The sequence below is a fragment of the Zosterops lateralis genome (assembly GCF_965231275.1).
Source record: "Zosterops lateralis genome assembly, chromosome: Z".
NCBI classification, from domain to species: Eukaryota; Metazoa; Chordata; class Aves; order Passeriformes; family Zosteropidae; genus Zosterops; species Zosterops lateralis.
Window position 1 is genome coordinate 7,264,340 of NC_139800.1, and position 15,624 is coordinate 7,279,963.

At 38.2% G+C, this 15,624-nt stretch overlaps 1 protein-coding gene across 6 annotated transcripts in view; it reads right to left on the reverse strand.

The window, feature by feature from the left end:
- Positions 1-15,624, reverse strand: part of LHFPL2 (LHFPL tetraspan subfamily member 2) — a 116,176-nt gene that overhangs the window by 36,876 nt on the left and 63,676 nt on the right. Inside the window, exon 4 of one of the 6 annotated variants that reach the window (XM_083883294.1) lies at positions 2,497-2,595. The exons of the other annotated variants lie outside the window; for them this stretch is intronic. The gene's annotated coding sequence lies outside the window, so the exon portion shown is untranslated. The remainder of the gene's footprint in view (positions 1-2,496; positions 2,596-15,624) is intronic. 6 annotated transcript variants of the gene reach the window in all.

Consider the following 15,624-nt stretch of genomic DNA (forward strand, 5'->3'; position numbering starts at 1 on the left):
AGCTGGAGGCCTCCTGTAAGTTTGCCCAGTGAGTCAAACCTCCACAGTCTGCATCCTCATTTTGCACACCTTTCTGTCAAGCTGGAGTCCCAACCAGACCAGCAGAGCAGTCACCCTCCCTGGGGGACAACACGTGATTTCAATCAGCCATGGACCATGTCAGGTCAGGGCTGAAATCAAAGCTCAGTTCAGAGCCTGCTTTTCCCTCTCCTGCCAGTGGCTGAGCTATGCGGGGCGGGGGGGGGGGGGGGGGGGGGGGGCTGCTTTAGAAGGAAACAGTGAAAGAACTATAAAAACTAACCCCCAAAAAACAACCCACCAAGCACACCATATCTGGAGACAAAAAATAACAACCGCACCATATCTGGTGACTGGGTGAGCTGAAGGAATGAAGTGAGCTGGAAGAAGATGGAGAGTCTGGATCAGTGAGATCCAGAGTTTGCTAATAAAGAAACAGGTAAGGTCTCTCCAGGAGGCATCCCAACCACCTTACTCAGGGATGGCAAATGGGTGTTTACAGTAACAGATGAAAAGCCCCTAGAAATGTACAGAATTTATTTTGCACAAACACCCCCAAGTCTGGTATTTCCTTGCATTTCAAAACTCTTCATGACAATATTCTGAAAGGTTCCTTGGTCTGCATCTGAACCATTACTTGACAATGTCCACACACAGGTTGTGGAGAGTGGAATTAAGATGCTACAGCAGAGCCAGCCTAGCAGGGACTCCTTGGGGACCAAACATGATCCTTTTCTTCCCATCACCTGACACATTTTCCTCCTTCCTTTTGCTGTTCTGGTAGCCACTGGATTCCTCCATGAGGTGACTGAATCTGACAACCCATCAAAAAGTTAATCCAGAAGAGAAGGGAAGGAAAGAAAACCAGCAAGGAAGCACACTGGCATCTTCTCATTGAGCAAGTTGAACTGGCTCCCAGTGAAGATGAAAAGCACTCCAGCTGGCAGCAGGACCACACCCCAGGGAGCAGAGGAGAGGAGGGCAAGGCTTCCCCCTTCTTTTCAAAGAAAGGCCTTCACCATGACAAGTTGAAGGACATTATTACAAAAGTTACAGTGTGACTTAGCAATTGCTTAAATCTCCCCATTGATTGAGGCCCCTAGAAAAAGAAGCTCCTTCCAGAAAACATGTCAAAACTATTGATATTTCTTCATTCACAGTCACAAGCCAAGTCACATGCTAGAATTATTTCCCTTTAGCAATGCTTCAGTGACTCATGGGCTGGTGTGCAGTATATTAGCCACAAAGAACTCATCTTTATTGTTTAGCTCATATCTTTGTGGAAAACAATGTAGTTTTATGCAGTCACTGTTATTTTTCTGTAGTTCAGTCACACTGGTCCAACTGTATCCAGGGGCAGCCCAGCTTCAAGATGAAAACTAGAAAACTAATTCTTCCATTTTCATTGTAAGTTCTTCCTCTTTTACCCACATTACAACTGGACCCACGCTCAAACAATACACTCCAGACAAAGTTCTGAAGAGTTCTCTTTCTATTTTTCACACTTAACAGCCTGCTGACCCCACAACAGCAAATCCTGGCAATCCTTGCAGTTGAAATAAATAAATAAGCACTTAAACCCACCTCAAAAAAGGAATGGGGTGATCCAGCTCTGAGTTGCAACACTTGTGTTTGAAAATTACAGCAGCCAGTGGCCTGAGGAGCAGCACTTGTGTCCCTGCACTGAACAGCCCTGTTGTTTGGCTCTGACACCAAACAGTTGGGCTGCTGTGACCAGTGAGTCACACAAGAACCTGTGGTCCCCCGATACCTCATTGGAAAGTGCTAGGCAAGACCCCCCAAAGTTTCAGAGAGATCTGGGGAGAGCAGTTCTTTTCATGCCCAGGGCTAAGAGCAAGGATATTAATTGTCCTCGTGAAGCTGCTGATCATCCTGAGCACGCAGAAAGACATGCAGCCTTCCAAGTGATTCCCTGCAGGTCAATCCTTATTGCACAGACATACAAATCTGGCTGTGGCCTCTCCCTGCCCCACAGTCCTTCTGGACAGAGCTGGCTCTGCATCACAGATCTACATGAAGTGTGCTGAAGTGGGGAAGGGCTTGCCACACCAATCTCCAGCCACAGACCAGCTCCATTCATCACACCAGATGACAGGTTAGACTTGTGCACTTGGGAGAAAAAAGGGAAAAGCAACAAAAACCCCACCACACACCGAGCAGTCTGCAGCAAGAATCAAAGATTATTGCATCACATTCTTGTGCTGCATTCAGGCATTTTTTGGCCTGAGCTCTCTTCCTGACCTCATCTACCATGACTATCCTCCAAGTTCTGTCTCAGAGCTCATCTCCTCATGGGAGCTCAACAATCAAAACTACAGCTACACATGCACATTAAAAAAATTCAATATGCACACGCTGTCCAAGTCAGCTCTCAAAGAACAAACTTCCAGTTGGTTTACTTATCTAGTTCCAGCAATCTACTTTTTTTTTTTTTTTCTTCCAGTCTGTTGTTCTTACATTCAATATATTGATTTTGTTGCAAATCAGAACATCAGGTATGACTTCCCAACACAGGATTAGTCACAGGAGGCCTCTGGTGGAGGCTTCTCTGGGCTCCTGGAAGGTTAAATGTATTTTTTGAGAAACTCCATCTCTTTCTAGATGTCAAGTGCTGAGTGCCTTTAATATTACATGTTTAATTGAAAACACCTTTCCACTCACTCATGAGTGAGTTGGGTATACTAATCTTAAACACAAAATGTGTCCTCTCAGAGTTTTAAATAATCACTGTTAACATTTATATATAACATTTACATATAAATATAAAAATATATATTTATATATGCAAGAAATAGTTTTGAAACTGTTGCAAGTGTGTATCACATAGAAAGATAGAGTACATCTGTAAGATGTCCATAAGGACACACAATAAAGAAAGCAATAAGACTCAGCTTCCACCATTAACAAATACGTATTTAAAAAAAAAAAAAAAAAATAAAAAAAAAAAGAAGAAGAAAGAGATTTTCCTTTTTCCCTTCAGTAATTTGGTTTCCAGATAACAGACAGGAAAGAATATCTCTCAGACAGATGAAAGGATTTAGGTAACACTGTATATACAATTAGAATTCCCAAATGTTTGTATCACTGGCAGTTCCTGTGGGTGTTGGGGAAAGATTAGGCTTGATTAAATTGCAGACAGTGCAAGTTTATTTATAAACTCAGTTGTGAAACACACAATAAAAACCTATTTGAGACAAATCTCAGAATTTGTTGTAAAACATCTTAACTAAGTTTCCCAGTGATTTTCAACCTAAAACTCCACTGTGTTAATGTGAGCTGAGAAATAAATGAAGTCCCTTGAAAGTGTTAGATGGAGACATAAGAGGAAGAGAAAAAATTACTTCAGTTCAAGATTCTGAAGTAGATATTTTACTGTCTATTTGGAGAACAAAGATTTCAGATGAGTTTGTCACATCGTGATGATCTATTCAGTTCAACTGCCATTTATTTTCAGCATTAATTACTCATAAGCAGATGCATTTTGTCATGACAAGATTTTGCTATTGTGAAATCATCTCCTGGGTAGTTTGGAAGTCCTAAACCATATGCCCAGAAGGCTGATTCAAAAATTGAAATTCTAAGGAAACAGTCCTCCAGCAACATATTTCAACAAAGAAACTGGAGGTCAGAGAGGGAAGGACACAAGTTTAGCAGAAGGCTCCTTTTGGTCCATGCTTTTCTTGAGAAATGTCCAGGTCAATCAGACAACCAACTATCCCTATTCTTCATGGGGAAAATTAAGGTACTTATTACTGACAGAATAGGTTATACACCTAGTCTAACAATACTGAATATGGATTTGAACACTGTGTAAGAGTTTACAGTCAATCCTTAAGAAGCTGAATTTAAACTTTTCAACCCACTCCCCAGAATATTTTATAGGGAGGGGTATATTCAGCCATTTTTTAGATTTCAAGCCTGTCAAAGAAGCATCTGACATGTATTTGGGTTTAACCCACTTCTTACACCATGCTGCTGAGAGAAGAAAGTAGATTATGTTCCTAGAAAAGTTCAGACAGTCCAAAAGCAAGTATTTCTTTTCAGGAACTTGGATTTAGACACATTACACAAGATCTGCAAAAAGTAGGTAAAAGAATAGGAAGCTTTTACTGCTAACTTGGCATGTGAGAACAACAAAAACCCCAAAACAATTAAAATTACAAGTCAGAGCATGAAATATTCCCTCCTTTGATTTTTTTTTTTTTTTGCATTGTCTCAGTTTGTCTAGGCTTTGAAAATGTCCTACATTTCCCGTGTGCCAAAGAAATTGCCTTTTCAGCCCACAGCTCCAAGCACTTGTTTATGTGAAATACACTGCTGAGTTAGCCTTCACCACTCAGGTCTAATCATAAATTATACTGCCAGACAGATTTTGTAGAAGTATTTAGCACTGATTTAACCATTGAAAATAGAATACCATAATGGAAAAATGCTTTTATTGATGGAATATTCTCTTACTTAAGCCACATGTTAAGGTTCTCTAACACAAATCCTGTTTTAGTTACCTAGGCAAAAGACAAAACTCAGCCCATCAGTGCTTTTCACAGTGTAACAGAGGCTGAAGAACTGAATTAGCAAAAACACCTTGAAAGCAATGAAGGGGCTTGCAGAGGGTAGAGCTAATTGGCAAAATGTGTGCAATAGCAAATGCCAGTATGGGAATCTCTAAGCTGCCATGTGATGCTCAAAGCCCCAGGTTAATGCATTAGCATGCCCAAACAGAGTAGGATCCTAAGTGAAAGTCAAAGCTTTCACAATCTGCTTGGGATATTTTCTCAGCCAGTCACCCCATTCTCCTCAACAAAAGCCTCTCACAGTAAAGAAAGTAAAGCATCCTTCCTGACTTTCATTTTCATAATGCAAACATTATTCACATAGTAGACTATAAGAATATGCTTCTTTTTTAATTCTCCTAACTTACATAATAAATATACAAATGGCCTGAGTTTTGTGTCTACAGCAATTAATCCATGTTTTGCAGGATTAAAGATTTAGAGTGGGCTACTTAAAAAAACCCAAAACACAAACAACCCTTTTGAGAGAAAAGGTGCTTCTTGCTATGAGGAGCTCTGCAAGTTGGATTTCAATGCTTCTAACATCCACTTCCTGAAAAACATCATTCACAAAGCTGAAAACAATTCATTATTCTTTGACTGCAGCCATCAGCTAGAGCTGACAAATGTTTGAAACAAATCTAAAAATAATACTCAAAATTTATCAAATTCTGAGAGTGCTGCACTACTTACATTAGAACATACAGAGAAAATACCCTTTGAAATCCCACAGAGTTAAAAGAAAATCACACACGAAAAATAGGTACAGCAGTTTTAAAAGATGTCTTCTCTAGTGTAATAAATTGCATTCAGCTATGAGACACCTTGCTAATTGAAAATTACCTTTTAATGACCTTTAAGTTCAACATTAATTCACTCTCTTGGTAGCTGTCTTCCAACCTCTGCCCCCCCCCCCCCCCCCCCCCCCCAAAAAATAAAACCTTAAGCTTCTCAGGTGAGGGTTGAATTGATTTTCCTGTTCTGTTTCATTGTCACTTTAATTTAGACTTCCCAATTTCTGTCTAGCCTCTTTCTGTAGAGTTGATACTACATTTTGCAAAGAAAAAAGGAAGGATATTGTATTTGTATTTGCCACTCCCTCCCCTGTCACTCACCTCTCCCCCATGAAGTGCAATCTACAGGCTCTCCATTTGTCACTGTTGTTGCTATTATCCTAAGAGCAAGGGAAAACTTCTCTAATCTTCTAAGGCAATCTTTTGGCAAGTCAAAGTTAAGTCCTTACACAAGATGTTGATGCCTGAAGTCAGATTTCTGTTTTAAGTAGGAAGCCTCTGTTGAAGTAGGAAGGATGCAAGCTTAATTTAAATATTCCTTATGCTGTGTCACGAGTTGAGAAAATTGCATTTAAAGCCCAGAAGTCAGTCCTGACAAAAATCAGTTGGTCCTGATTTGCCATGCTCATCAAAGCTCTAAATTGCTTCCTTCAATAGGTAGTATGAGAACATTTTAACAAATAATTAAAGCAGAATAATGCAGATCCAGTTCAGAGGTCCTTAAAAAAACAAGACCAGACAAGTTATCATAGGCTTCTGTAGGGGTGTATTTGACCTTGGCCTACCAGTATAATCATCAAATGGACCACTGAACCACAATGGTAGCAAGACAAAGCAAGTAGTCAGTGTTTTGCCAGTCCATGCTCTTAACACTTTGTGTCACAGATATCCATTTGTCTCACAGATTTCAGCAATCTCTAGGAAGAAACAAACTTCCCCTGCACCCATCTCCTCTTTCAAAGAGATCCCACACTAACTTCTAGAAAATCAGTGATAAAGTTTCTCACTCTCTGTGCAAAGGTGCCAGTTCTTTTGTCAGGAATCATCTACCTTATCCTCCAAACAAAAGTTCTGCTGCTACTGGCAGACCTGACCTTTTGCAAAACTTGCTGCATGAATGATGTCAGACTGGAGCAGCTGCAGAAACTCCCCCTGTCACTCAGCCTGCCTGTCCTGTTGGCTCTTCTTCCCCTCCACTGCTGAGATCCATAACATTTAACTACACATAAAAGAAGCAAATATCTCCATTTTGGCTGGCATTGGAAGAACAAAGGAAAATTATGACAAACTAATGAGGAAAACAAGACAATTTGAGGAAACTTGTCATGCTTTTTCTGAAGATGGGAGAACGTATGGTGAAAACAGAAAGCATTCAAGTGGATGAAATACTGGAATATAAAGATACTAAAGGCCTAAAAATTATCATGAAGATAGCATATGTAATCATTCTAGCCTTACAAAATTTTCTTTTTTTTTTTTTTTAAAGAAAGATAATTAGTATCATTCTATCTTTGGGACCCACAACCTTACTGAATAATGCTTTGCATAATTGTTTTTCTCCTGTGCAAATATTTACATTGTAGTAGTGGAAGAGAAACCCATACTCTTCCATCCCTGGATTAAAGCATCACCACCAAGTTACACAAGAAGGCATGGCTAACTGGAAACAGCTGCTAAGCCACTTGCATCTCTGTTGTTTTGTAATACCCACTAGTAACTCAGAAGGATTATATCTTACATCTGCTTCTCTTCACTTCTACATCAAAGTCTTAATAGATAGCTTGTAAGAGAGGTTGTCGTTGAAGCTGGGTCTTGAGGAGAGGCACAGAAAGTCGTGCTGCAGCTGCTGCAGATGTTCCTCTCTATGTTTACTAATAGCTGCCTGCTGAGTTTTAACATATTTGGAGCCAGGATTTCCAGATGTCTACTCCAAAATTAATACAATCAACCAGGAAGTTTACAGAAGTGAGATGATCTAAAAATTTCTCTTTTCTCACAATTTTATTTCTGATTTCTGCAGAGGAACTGTAAGCCACAAAACAGATTTGCTGGCCTAGCATAAATATGCACAACAACAGCATACCAAACTAAAGTGCTGCAAAGGATCCCAGATCATAAATCACCACTGTCATGAACAGTCAGAGACAGTCAGACAGTCCTTGATGCTCAGCAGCACTGTTAAAGCCACTGCATTGCCTCCTCCTACTGCTGTTCATATGTTATCAGCACACCAAAATGGGAGTTAAGGGCTTGGCCTGACATTAATGCCCATCACCTTTGAGGAAACATCCATAAAGTCTGACAGTATAAATGAAATACAGACTCAGCACACTAAAATCTAATGAAAATTCACAACAGCATAAACTTAGAACATTTTTCTGTCCATCCTATCCTACACTGCCCTCAAGCAAACTCATCTAGTTTGTTTTCCAAAAAAGTTATTTAAACAAAAAAAGAGAAACTAAGACATGATTCACACCCCCAAGCTTTCAAGCCATGTTTTGTTATAAAATGAAACCCTGCCAAGTGCCTTTATCAAATTTATCAAATATTTTCCCCACTCCTATTGAAGAATTAATGTGCAGCCACTCTTTCTGAAAAAAAAAAAATTAAAATAAACCCAAACAAAACAGACTGTACTGAGGAATCCAGCCTCAGTCCATGCTGCATCTTATTCAGGGACTCAAACTGTTTCCAGCCAGCAACCCACGACAGCCTCTGATTTTGATAGAAGAGGCACTTATATTTCAGTGAAAATTTTGCAAGGACATACTCACACAAAACAGGTGTGTGTATTTACAGACTTTCTTACCTCCTGCCAGAAATTTTTCTTTAAACAAAGAACTACCGCTTTTCCTAATGGAATGAACATTTCTAAAGCCCTGAAGATCTAGCTGCAATTAGACAATATAAATCAAACCACAGTAATGAAACACACAGATGACCTAGTTTCCTAACCAACATAGCAAGAGGGGTTTTTCAAAGTATTTCTAGTGATTTTTAGCATTAGTATACAATGTTTTTGTCTGTTAGACAGTTATTGTCCCTTCCTGGATTTTTTTTTTTTTAATTCTGCTTTGGGAAAAAAAAATGCCCCCAAACCAAAACCCAACACAAAAGTATGTAAAACAAAGCAAAACAAACAAGGAAACACTTATACACTACAGCTAAAAACATAGTCTATATGGGGGAGAGAAATCATTCAAGCTTTCCTCCATCACAGGAATTAATTACATCAAAGATGGACAAGATTTTCAAAATCTTTACCTAGTAGGAGTGAACAAGCACAAAACTCAGAATTTCTGGATGAAATTGTCCAGCTTTGTTCACTGCTTCAGAGCAAACTAATCTGTCTAGTTTGTGCCAAATTTCTGTTCTTGTCAAAGTCTGTAATACAGACCTATGAAAAATACTGACTTCATAAAGCTTCAGGTTTTAAGAAAGTTCATAGAAAATTCTTCATCAGCTTGTTATCAGGCAGCATCAGCTGTAAATGGCAAGTTGAAACAATTGCAAACTATTCTGGAGAACACTAAGTTAGAAAGAGATTTGATAAAAGCACATTTCAAAACAGTCTTGGCTCAAAATCCTTTTTCAAACAAGCACAGTGTACTTGTTATTGACCAACATTCAAACTTGCTATAGGAGTTTATCCATCACCCTCCCGTCAGCTCTGCACCTCTCTGTTTTCTTTCCCTTTCTGAGCTAAAAGTCATCCTGAAAACGTGAGGAGGATATGACAAAGACTTTAAATAGGGGAAAAACACACTCTGCAATGAACTAGCATTTTCTCATTAACCCTGGGATAAGACAAACCAACAAACCCATCACTCACTTTCAAGAAGAACATCTTTTAACTTAAAAACTTCACGGTCCCCACTTTGGTTGTACATCACCACAACCAAAATTGTTGCTCTCACTAAAGGTACAGCAGCACCCTCTTTTTAGAAAAAGAACTACAAATTGTCTCTCACACCTAAAAATATTGTTTGAATACAAATTATTTTTTTTAACATGTAAATGTCAGCTTAGAACAATCAAGAACTGTATGAAGCAACTCTGCATTTCAAAAGTGGCAGCTATGGGTAAACAAAATACTCTGCTAAAATACTGCAGTGAAAGAAGCTGCATAACCTAAAGTTTCTACAACACTACAAATTCTGCAGTATATTCCTACAGTTTCTGAAAAGAAGCAGAAGTTAAGCAGTATGGAACGGTTTTCTCTGAATAAAGCTGTAGGAAAGCTTTATACTCAGCAAAGAAGATACTGGAATCTGCTCTTGATTCACTAATATTCAATGTAAAACATAGAACTTACCAAATGTCTGTGTGATTTAGCATCTCAAGTTTTTCTTTTTTCCTCCTGCAAAACTATAGCTCCCCTTGGCTTTTTCTACTTTAGAAAAGACAAATCACCTCCCAAGAATTGCTCTGTACCAAAATCTGAGCTCTGCCTTGAAACAAAGGGGCACAATTCAACTTACCTTTCAAAAGTAGCAACTTAGAGCTGTTCAGCTATAACTAACAGATCTATAACTACTATCCAGTAGTAAGTAACACTAATGCTAACATTTAAGAACTAAAGGTAGTAATAATGATCTGGGACAATGCCTCTTACTTTATGAAAATTATAAAAGCAGTATGTTAATCAGCACAGCTGCTGTCAACCCTCATTGTTGGCCATCGTGCACAAGCCAGGAAAATGCTTTAGCAATTGGAAAACTGTGTCTAGATCTTTATCAAGAGCTGATCAGAATAATAAGATCACAAAGACTTGTGCATCCATTTAATTAAAATAATATGTTCCTAACTGCAGTATGTACTTCATCACACTTCAGCAAACCAACTCTATTCCATCACTGTTTAAATAACTTTTCCATGGCACAACCATCCATTCTGTTATAATAAATTTAGACCAACTGATAAGTGTTTTACTCAACAGACTTTGTTCTAGACTGTGTCACAGAAATATCAGACTGTTAGGCTTTGAGAGACAGAGTTCAGAGACCTGATTAGGTCTTTTTCTTGATCCTCAAATCAAAGAATTTAAACAAATTAAGCTGCGAGTTGCAAACTATTTATAAATTAAAAAGTAGGAGAATATGAACTATTAACAAAATATTCAACAGATTTTTTCCATCTCAATACACTCAAGATCCAAAGATGAACACTGCTTTTGTTCCAAAAATAATTAGGGTAATGACAAAGCGTCCAGTGTTTTATCTACTGTTCTTTATCTATTGCTCTCCTCTTCTCAAAGACTTCTGAAACATCCATGGGTATTATCTCCAACATTTCTCTCTGAGCCTCTTTTAACCCTGTGATTTACAGATTCCAGAAGTGAAAAAAAGGTCTCAAATATAATGAGGTGGAAGAAATAAAGCTACTCTAATAGTCTACTTTTAATAAATAATCTACTTTTGCAGATTTTTCAAATAACGTGCCAAATTCTGTGAAGTTCTAAAAGACTTTTTTAGCATGAGGTGTGTTTCAACACAAACTCCACTGCTAAAGGTGTAGTAGCTCTCACTGAAGCCAACTGGAGTTTTACATCTATCTTCAGAGAACACTGGACAGATGTGTACCTGTGTTACTACAGGTATGGAGATACCCTTCCTTTGTTTAAACATAACTGCATGCACACAAACAGCATAGGAGCAGCTCTTGAAAAAGCCACAGCTGTTTCTGACTTCAAGGATTAAACCCAGGTGGATCATGTAACATCTCTTACAGTTGTGCTGATTATTCCAAGTTTGAACATTGCCAACATTTTAAAAATGTCTAAAAAAATTGGGCGGATCAGGCCACCCTGGTTGGAAAATCTGACAAAATACATAACTTCATATAATTCTCACTGATTTAGGCATGCTGCAAATTTCTGGACCTATACAATAGACACTGCATCACTGCACCCTTTGCCAGTTAGGAAATGGGACTAACACACACAAACAGCTGAGAATATGGAACTGATCTATAGATTAAACTCAAGTGGAAAATGGTCTCATTTTCTCTTCACCCAAGAGTCTGCTATTCTGACTCCTGTTTCTGTTGGATAAAGTTGTAAATATTCATAGGAATAATTGAAAGTCCAGCTTTATGGACCTATTTTGGAAAGTCATCCTGTTATTAAATACATTAAGTTTTATAATACATTAGTTTCCAATGAACCAAACTGTAAAGTTCTGTGTCACACTATTTAATATATTATGTTTTGTGAATATGAAGTCAAACTTATATAGTTCCTTTGTGAAGCTTGGGTATAATTACTTGAATCGATACTTATTATTTCATCAGCTGGCACAGAAAACAAAGTTCCATCCTCAAAACACCACTGCACAGTTCCCGGTGTTATTAATTTCCTTTTTATTAGCATGGATAATACCACAAAAGTATGCTGCTAGCTGAACCTACAAGCATGATCCTGTAAAGAAATGTGCAGCTAGAGCCGATATCTATCGAAACCAAGTGAGCTCAAATGATTTCCAGCTCTTGTGATTTTATCATGAGTCATATCTAGTGTTTTCCTTGAGTCACACGTTTAGGAGCCTCAACCATAGTGCCCATAATTACATTTTACAATTTCATTACTGTGGTGAGACAGAGAGGAATCTGTCAGTTTACATATATGCATCAAGACACTGAGCATGCAGGCTACGCCCTTGGTCACATGCCAGACTATTTTGTATCAAATTTTGGTGAAACAAAATCAAGACACAGCTATAAAAGTGCTTTTCATATGCTAATGACAATTCCTGAGTGAATGTGCAACAAGATCCACATACATGAATTCCAATGTAACTTCTTTGCTGTGTAAAAATTCACAAATAAAAGAACTTCCATCTTTTTCCTTGCAGAGGAAAACAAGTATTTCATTATAAGACAGATTTTGATAGCAATGGTATGCCATTCCACCCACATATAAGATGGAACAAGCCAAAAACTGCAGGGACATAGATGAAGTTAAACCTTATTGTTGGGTTATTTTTTTCCTCTACCAACCAAATAAAATTAATGAGTAGTATTAGTAAGTAAACAACATGGACTGGGCCTTGGTTGATAAAAGCTCTTATTCTGTTCTGTGATTTCAAAACCATTCAAATGCTATTCAAGGTGCAAGTGGGCATGCAAGACCCAACACTTTATAAATCAGAAAGTGAGAGAAAAAACACACAAGGGAAGACATATATATTTTAAAATTCAGCTCCTCTGAATACCCTTGAAACTCTTACTAAGTCTTTGAAAATCCATAAACAAATTGCCTTTCAATATCCACATAAACATCTGTAAATTTGAACCATTGTAGAGACCAGATCCTGCTATTGCAGCACTGACCAAAACAATTTAAGTCAGTAGAGGAAGAAGAAAAAGAAATTCTCCCGCCCTCATTTCCAACATGGAAAGGACTAAAACATTCTCTCAGGTTGCACCCAGCAGGAAGAAATTCTGAACCAGCAATGGATTAAGTAGGTGAACCAAGAGATCTCTGCCACATCAAATTGTAACAATATTTCATATTCTAACTAACTTGCCATTTAATACAGAAACCCAAAAAGATTCCAAAATAAACTCCCTCCACAAGACACATTCAAGCAAGTATGAATATAAGGGTTCAGGAGAGCTTAATGCAGTATGGGAAATTTGCAACAAAACCAAGGATGAGCTGCTAGAATATGCTGTCATTTGCTAAAATAAGTAAGAATGTGCTCTGGCTGCTGTTGTTGCAAACATCCCCATCTGGCCTCAGCAAACAGGAGAAAAGTGATGCAATTTTCATGGCACCCACAGCCTCAAACCCAGACACTCATCACCTAGGTGTTAGCAAGCCCTTACACAAGGCTTCTCAAATTACTGCTTCCCACCAAGACCTGAAACTGGCTCCCTTTAACATCTGTTAATCTAATTGGTTCCTGTGAGCCCGTAACAATTAAACCTGCTGTTGCAAGGAGCAACAGGGAAAGGGGATTTTATATACCCGCAGCTGGGCTGTTAGCAGAACAAATGGACTGCATCTTACTCGAGGGCTCTCACCAAAATTCAGTCACTAAACTGTGAGAAGAAGGACAAGCCTCAGATGAAGCTGATGGCCTCAGCAAGTGGGCTGAGCTCAAGGTAATGATCAGCTGTCACAAAGGGGGACAAAGGCTGCCCCATTCCTCTTGTCATCAAATACAACAAAGATAGAAAAAAGGATGACTACCCATGGCAAAGATGGATTGAAAAACTCATTCAAAGAGCAAACACAATTTTTGCATGATCTACTAGGAAGCTGTTAATTTTTTGTTAGCCTGTAATAGGAGGGAAAAGAAATGGAATCAAAGTCCTTGTTTAGATTCAAAATATTTTCTGAAAAGGGAAATAATGCAACAGCTGAAGAAACTGATCTCTTTACTTATGCAAAACACTTCAGTGTATTTCAAGTAGAAATAACTTTTTTTTTAATCCAAAGAAGAAGAGAAAATGGAACAAAGTAATATCCAGCTCAGTATCAGCCCTGGTCCCTTTTCCAGACACTTAAGAACATCTCTGTGTACTCACAGCAGACTGCCACCCTCAAAAGGGATTTTCATACATCTAAGCAATGTGAATAAAGGCTTGAAGAGCAGGAGCTATAATTTACTCAGTATCATTAGCCTACAGAAGAAAAGGAACAAAAACTTAGTCATAAGTTTTGCAGATGTCTAAGTACAATCATCTTACACTGTGAGAAAGCAAGTGAGCCCTGAGGTTTTCTTGCAGTGCACCAGATTAATGAAGCTTATCTCTTGTCCCTTCCACAGTCTAGTTTTAAAATGACTGAACCAAACCCTTCTCAGAAGTGTTTTTGCTCTGTGCTCAAAACACTTCTCAGAAGTGCTTTTGCTCTGTGCTCTCTGCTATACTTTCTACCCCAGTATTAAGCCCAAAGCAGCTGGGCACTCTGCTGAATTGAGGGGACACCATCACAACCCTTTAAAGTTCCTCAGAATCTCCTGCAACAGTCTAACACTTCATATGCTTCACACTTGGACACCCCAAAGTTTACTAGCTCCCATCTTAGGGTGTGGGAAGAACGAATGTTATTTACTTTGTGAGAGACAGAGAATTAAGCTTTCAACCTTTGTTTATTTGCTCTCTAGCCACTGGCTTTTATTTTTTAATATTTTGCTTGCTATTCTTCCCTTTCTTAATCTGTTTCTTTAATTTTCATCAGCCTTCGTGAAAGTCCACAAAGTCAACTTTTAGAAACAGAAATGCTTTTAACAGAGAAGTTGAGACTTGGTACTCAGCAGTGAATGCAGAAATTTTCACTTTTCCAGAGTATTATTGAAGAAAAACCATTTCCCCCCCGCCCCCCCTCTTTCTGGATGTTTCCTTAGACCATCACAACTACAGACAACTTCCACATTCCATAACCTCAGCAAAGAAACAATTTCTTTTCTCTGATGATTGCAATACACTTCAAACAGATAATAATTTAGTCATTTTGAACCAAAGTCAGGCAACATTAGAAGGTTGCTCATGGCATGTAGGGCTATTTGATGCTTTAACAGGTAAAATTATTAAAAGTCAGCCAACATAACAAGATGACTTCAAATACCTGGAAACACACAAACCTTCTGACAGGCTTTCCATAGGTTTAATGTTTTGAGCTGTGCCTCCAGACACATCTGGAAAAAAGAACATAGCAGTCTTTCAGACTGTCACAAAACATGCTAAAAAAATATGATTTTGCACAGCTAATCCTATTTCCTATCTTATCACTGCTAGTTGAGCACCATCTTAAAATGGAAGTGAATGAATTTTTAAAATAATTTGCTGAAATGTAGCCCAAATTAGTGTGCCATTACTGTCCATGGTTTTCCTTTAATAAGAAGGAACTATACATGTAGAATGCTGATTAAAATAAGTAAAAATAAATGGGATAAAGACTTCCCAAGTGAGAGTCATCTGGTCCATTTTCTTTTGATTCACTTGGATTATTTCACGTGCAGACAAAGCAGCATCTCCTCTACATTACACAGCCTTAGTGCACTAGTAGTAACTCTGACATAGAGTTCTTCCAGTTGCCAGGAAAACAATAATTTAAAAAGAAAAATTCAGTAACAAATAAAAAGAACTTGCTAAACATCCATAATAATGCTAGAGAGACAGACCTAGAAAATGTTTTAATTGTATTAAATATAATGTTGTCTTTACATATGCCCATGCAAGAGTATTTTATTATCATACTTCTAATGGATTTGACAGTTTCAGGAAGA